Below are 5,921 nucleotides of genomic sequence, written 5' to 3' on the forward strand. Positions count from 1 at the left end.
CCCCCCCCCCCCCGCCATTTTTCCCTTCCTTCTCCGAATGTCCTCCATGCTATTCCTTATGTTCCACAAATAAGTGAAACTGTATGATAATTGACTTTCTCTGCTTGACTTATTTCACTTAGCATAATCACCTCCAGTCCCATCCATGTTGATGTAAAAGTTGGGTATTCATCCTTTCTGATGGCTGAGTAATATTCCATTGTATATATGGACCACATCTTCTTTATCCATTCTTCTGTTGAAGGGCATCTCGGCTCTTTCCACAGTTTGGCTATTGCGGACATTGCTGCTATGAACATTGGGGTGCATATGGCCCTTCTTTTCACTACATCTGTGTCTTTGGGTTAAATACCCAGGAGTGCAATTGCTGGGTCATAGGGTAGCTCTATTTTTAAATTTTTGAGGACCCTCCACACTGTTTTCCAAAGTGGCTGTACCAACTTGCATTCCCACCAACAGTGTAAGAGGGTTCCCCTTTCTCCACAACCTCTCCAACATTTGTTGTTTCTTTCCCTGTCCATTTTTGCCATTCTCACTGGTGTAAGGTGGTATCTCAGTGTGGTTTTGATTTGGATTTCCCTGATGGCTAATGATGATGAACATTTTTTCATGTGTCTGTTAGCCATTTGTATGTCTTCTTTGGAGAAGTATCTTTTCATATCTTCTGCCCACTTTTTGACTTGATTATTTGTTTTTTGGGTGTTGAGTTTGAGAAGTTCTTTATAGATCTTGGATACCAGCCCTTTATCTGTAGTGTCATTTGCAAATATCTTCTCCCATTCTGTGGGTTGCCTCTTTGTTTTGTTGACTGTTTCCTTTGCTGTGCAGAAGCTTTTTATCTTGATGAAGTCCCAAAAGTTCATTTTTGCTTTTGTTTCACTAGCTTTTGGAGATGTATCTTGAAAGAAGTTGCTGTGGCCGATGTCAAAGAGGTTACTGCCTATGTTCTCCTCTAGGATTTTGATGGATTCCTGTCTCACATTGAGGTCTGTCATCCATTTAGAGTTTATCTTTGTGAATGGTGTTAGAGAATGGTCGAGTTTCATTCTTCTGCATGTGGCTGTCCAATTTTCCCAGCACCATTTATTGAAGAGACTGTCTTTTTTCCATTGCATGTTTTTTCCTGATTTGTCGAAGATTAGTTGACCATAGAGTTGAGGGTCCATATCTGGGTTCTCTATTCTGTTCCATTGGTCTATCTGTCTGTTTTTGTGCCAGTACCATGCTGTCTTGGTGATCACAGCTTTGTAATATAGCTTGAAATCGGGCAACGTGATGCCCCCAGCTTTGTTTTTCTTTTTCAACATTTCCTTGGAGATTCGGGCTCTTTTCTGATTCCATACAAATTTTAGGATTGTCTGTTCCAGCACTTTGAAAAATGTCATTGGAATTTTGATCGGGATGGCATTGAAGGTATAGATTGCTCTGGGTAGCATAGACATTTTAACAATGTTTATTCTTCCGATCCATGAGCATGGAATATTTTTCCATCTTTTTGTGTCTTCTTCAATTTCTTTCATGAGTGTTTTGTAGTTCCTAGAGTAGAGATCCTTTACCTCTTTGGTTAGGTTTATTCCGAGGTATCTTACGGTTTTTGATGCTATTGTAAATGGAATCGTTTCTCTAATTTCTCTTTCTACAGTTACATTGTTAGTGTATAAGAAAGCAACTGATTTCTGTGCATTGATTTTGTATCCTGCCACATTACTGAATTGCTGGATGAGTTCTAGTAATTTGGGGGTGGAATCTTTTGGGTTTTCCACATAAAGTATCATGTCGTATGCGAAAAGAGAGAGTTTGACTTCTTCTTTGCCAGTTTGAATACCTTCTATTTCTTTTTGTTGTCTGATTGCTGTTGTTAGGACTTCTAGTACTATGTTGAACAATAGTGGTGAGAGTGGGCATCCTTGACGTGTTCCTGATCTTAAGGGAAAGGCTCTCAGCTTTTCCCCATTGAGGATGATATTCGCTGTGGGTTTTTCATAGATGGATTTTATGAACTTGAGGAATGTTCTCTCTATCCCTATACTCTGGAGAGTTTTAATCAGGAAAGGATGTTGTATTTTGTCAAATGCTTTTTCTGCATCAATTGAGAGGACCATATGGTTCTTCTCCCTCCTCTTATTAATGTGTTCTATCACATTGATTGATTTGCGAATGTTGAACCACCCTTGCATCCCGGGGATAAATCCCACTTGGTCGTGGTGGATGATCCTTTTAATGTATTGTTGGATCCTATTAGCTAGGATTTTGGTGAGGATTTTGGAATCCATATTCATCAGGGATATCGGTCTGAAATTCTCCTTTTTGATGGGGTCTTTGCCTGGTTTGGGGAGTAAGGTAATGCTGGCCTCATAGAATGAGTTTGGAAGTTTTCCTTCTGTTTCTATTTTTTGAAACAGCTTCAGTAGAATAGGTATTATTTCTTCTTTGAATGTTTGGTAGAATTCCCCAGGGAATCCATCAGGCCCTGGACTCTTGTTTTTTGGGAGGTTTTTGATCCCTGCTTCAATCTCGTTACTGGTTATTGGCCTATTCAGGTTGTCAATGTCTTCCTATTTCAGTCTTGGCAGCTTATAGGTTTCCAGGAAGGCCTCCATTTCATCCAGATTGCTCAGTTTATTGGCATATAGTTGTTGATAACAATTTCTAATAATTGTTTCTATTTCCTTGGTGTTAGTCGTGATCTCTCCTCTTTCATTCATAATTTTATTAATTTAGGTCTTTTCTCTTTTCTTTTGGATAAGTCTGGCCAGTGGTTTATTGATCTTATTAATTCTTTCAAAGAACCAACTTCTAGTTTCGTTGATCTGATCTGCTGTGTTTCTGGTTTCTAATTCATTGATTTCTGCTCTAATTTTAATTATTTCTCTTCTAATGCGTGGCTTAGGCATTATTTGTTGCTTTTTCTCTAGTTCTTTAAGGTGTAGAGTTAGTTGGTGAATTCGGGATTTTTCTATTTTTTTGAGTGAGGCTTGGATGGCTATGTATTTCCCCCTTAGGACCGCCTTTGCAGTATCCCATAGGTTTTGGACCAATGTGTTTTCATTCTCATTGATTTCCATGAATTGTTTAAGTTCTTCTTTGATTTCCTGGTTGACCCAAACATTCTTGAGCAGAGTGGTCTTTAGCTTCCAAGTGTTTGAATTTCTGCCAAATTTTTTCTTGTGATTGAGTTCCAGTTTTAGCATTGTGGTCTGGGAATATGCAGGGAATAATCTCAATCTTTTGGTATCGGTTGAGACCTGATTTGTGACCCAGTATGTGGTCTATTCTGGAGAAAGTTCCATGTGCGCTCGAGAAGAATGAGTATTCTGTTGTTTTAGGGTGGAATGTTCTGTAAATATCTATGAGGTCCATCTGGTCCAATGTATCATTCAAAGCTCTTGTTGCCTTGTTAATTTTCTGCTTAGATGATCTGTCCATTGCTGAGAGTGGAGTATTGAGGTCTCCTACAATTAACATATTGTTATCAGTGTGACTCTTTATTTTGGTTAACAGTTGGCTTATGTAGATGGCTGCTTCCATGTTGGGGGCATAGATATTTACAATTGTTAGATCTTCTTGTTGGATAGACCCTTTAAGAATGATATAGTGTCCTTCTGTGTCTCTTATTACAGACTTTAGTTTAAAATCTAATTTGTCTGATACAAGAATTGCTACCCCAGCTTTCTTTTGAGGTCTGCTGGCATGGAAGATGGATCTCCATCCCTTCACTTTCAGTCTGGATGTATCTTTAGGTTCAAAATGAGTCTCTTGTAGACAGCATATGGATGGGTCCTGTCTTTTTATCCAATCTGTAACCCTGTGCCATTTTATGGGAGCGTTTAGGCCATTCACGTTGAGAGTGATTATTGAAAGATATGAATTAATTGTCATCATGTTGCCTGTGAAGACGTTGTTTTTATAGATTGTCCCTGTAAATTTCTGTTGTATATCACTCTTGGGGTCTTTCTCCTTTTATAGAAACCCCCTTAATATTTCTTGCAGGGCCGGCTTAGTGGTCACATATTCTTTCAGTTTCTGCCGGTTGTGGAAGCTCTGCATCTCTCCATCCATTCTAAATGAAAGCCTTGCCGGATAAAGTATTCTTGGCTGTATGTTCTTCTCATTTAGTACCCTGAATATGTCTTGCCAGGCCTTTCTGGCTTGCCAGGTCTCTGTGGATAGGTCTGACGTTATTCTGATGTTCCTCTCTCTGTACGTAAGGAATCTCTTCCCCCTAACTGCCCTTAAGATGGTTTCCTTGGTTCTAAGATTTGCAAGTTTTACTATTACATGCCGGGGTGTTGGCCTGTTTTCCTTGATCTTAGGAGGGGTCCTCTCTGCCTCTAGGACTCGAATGTTTGTTTCATTCCCCAGATTAGGGAAGTTCTCAGCTACGATTTGCTCAAATACATCTTCTAGTCCTCTCTCTCTCTCCACTCCCTCCGGGATTCCAATTATTCTGACATTGGAACGCTTCATGGTGTCACTTATTTCTCTGATTCTATTTTCATGGATTCTGAGTTGTTTTTCCCTGGCCTCCTCTTTTCCCTTTTTATCTATTATATTGTCTTCCAGGTCGCTTCTTCTTTCTTCTGCCTCAGTTACCCTAGCTGTTAGATTATCTAGATTGGATTGGATCTCACTGATAGCATTTTTAAGTTCTGCCAATTCACCTTTTATTTCTGCCCTTAGAGACTCTATGTTGCCATTAATTGATTTCTCCATTCTAGCCATTGTCTTCACAATTGCTAGCCTGAATTCCATCTCCGACATCTTGGTTATATCTGCCTCCATTTGTAAATCTGCAGCATAAGTCATAATCTCTGAGTCTTTTCTGTTTTGGGGGCTCCTCCTCCTAGTCATTCTGTTGATGGGTGTTTGAGGGAATGTATAGAGTTGAAATTATTGACCAGAACCCAAGCAAGATGCACCTGTTTTCTTGGGACCTTAGGGTTGCTGGCCTCTTGTTTTCCTAGCCTGTCTTCTGTGAGAGGGGCCTGCCGCGCTGTTACTCAGGCAGCCCCGTTGGGGTGGAGTTGCCCTGCGCCCCTGTGGTGGGGGATGGGCTCAGTGGGAATCAGTTTTTGGGGCTTTTGTTCTCTGGCGGCTTTCCACATCTCTTCCGCGAGTCAGAGCAGAAGAGACCGTTTCCAACCCTCTGCCTCAGAGCAGAGAGATCCCAGTCTGTTCTTCAGTGAGCTCTCCAGGCCACACTGTCTCCATTTCTGTCCATGCTGCTATAAACTGCAGCGGCCTGGGTTGTGCGCCCCTCCGCAGCACTCCCAGTCCTGCCTCCAGGTCGGGGCACATCTCTGCCCTTTGTGCTTCTAAAACCGCCAGCCGCTCCCAGTTCGCGCACGCGACTCTACCGCTCCGGGTTTCCGTCCCGGGGACTGCAGTTCGCAGGTGTGACCTCGCCGCTCTGGGTTTCCGTCCTGGGGACTGCAGTTCGCAGGCGCGACCCCGCAGCTCTGGGTTTCCGTCCCGGGGGCTGCCCTAAAGTCCTTTCCCCGCCGCTACCGGTCTGCGAGTCTGTGCCCATCCGCAGCCTGCGAGGCTGTAGCTCATCGGCGGTGTAGGATCCCCCCGGCCAGGCATCCTCCCGCTGCCGTTTATCCTCCGATATCTGCCTGTGGAATCACGGCTCCCCGCTTCGTACCTTAAAACCAACCGCCTGCGATATTGTTTGTAGAGATCCAGATCTTCTTACATCTCAGGCTGGTTTTGTGGGTGCTCAGAGTGGTCTGGTAGATATCCAGCTCAATTCCGGGGACCAGTTGAAATAGGGTCCCCTAATCCTCCGCCATCTTTCCCCCCACCCTCAATCTTGAGTTATTTCAAATAGCTATCTACTCTGCTCAACCCAACTATTAATGCTTTTCAGTTGTTTTTTCTTAGTTAAAGGTTTTAAGCCTATAAGGTTTTGAAGTGCT

The sequence above is a fragment of the Phoca vitulina genome, unplaced genomic scaffold (assembly GCF_004348235.1).
Source record: "Phoca vitulina isolate PV1807 unplaced genomic scaffold, GSC_HSeal_1.0 scaffold43, whole genome shotgun sequence".
NCBI lineage: Eukaryota > Metazoa > Chordata > Mammalia > Carnivora > Phocidae > Phoca > Phoca vitulina.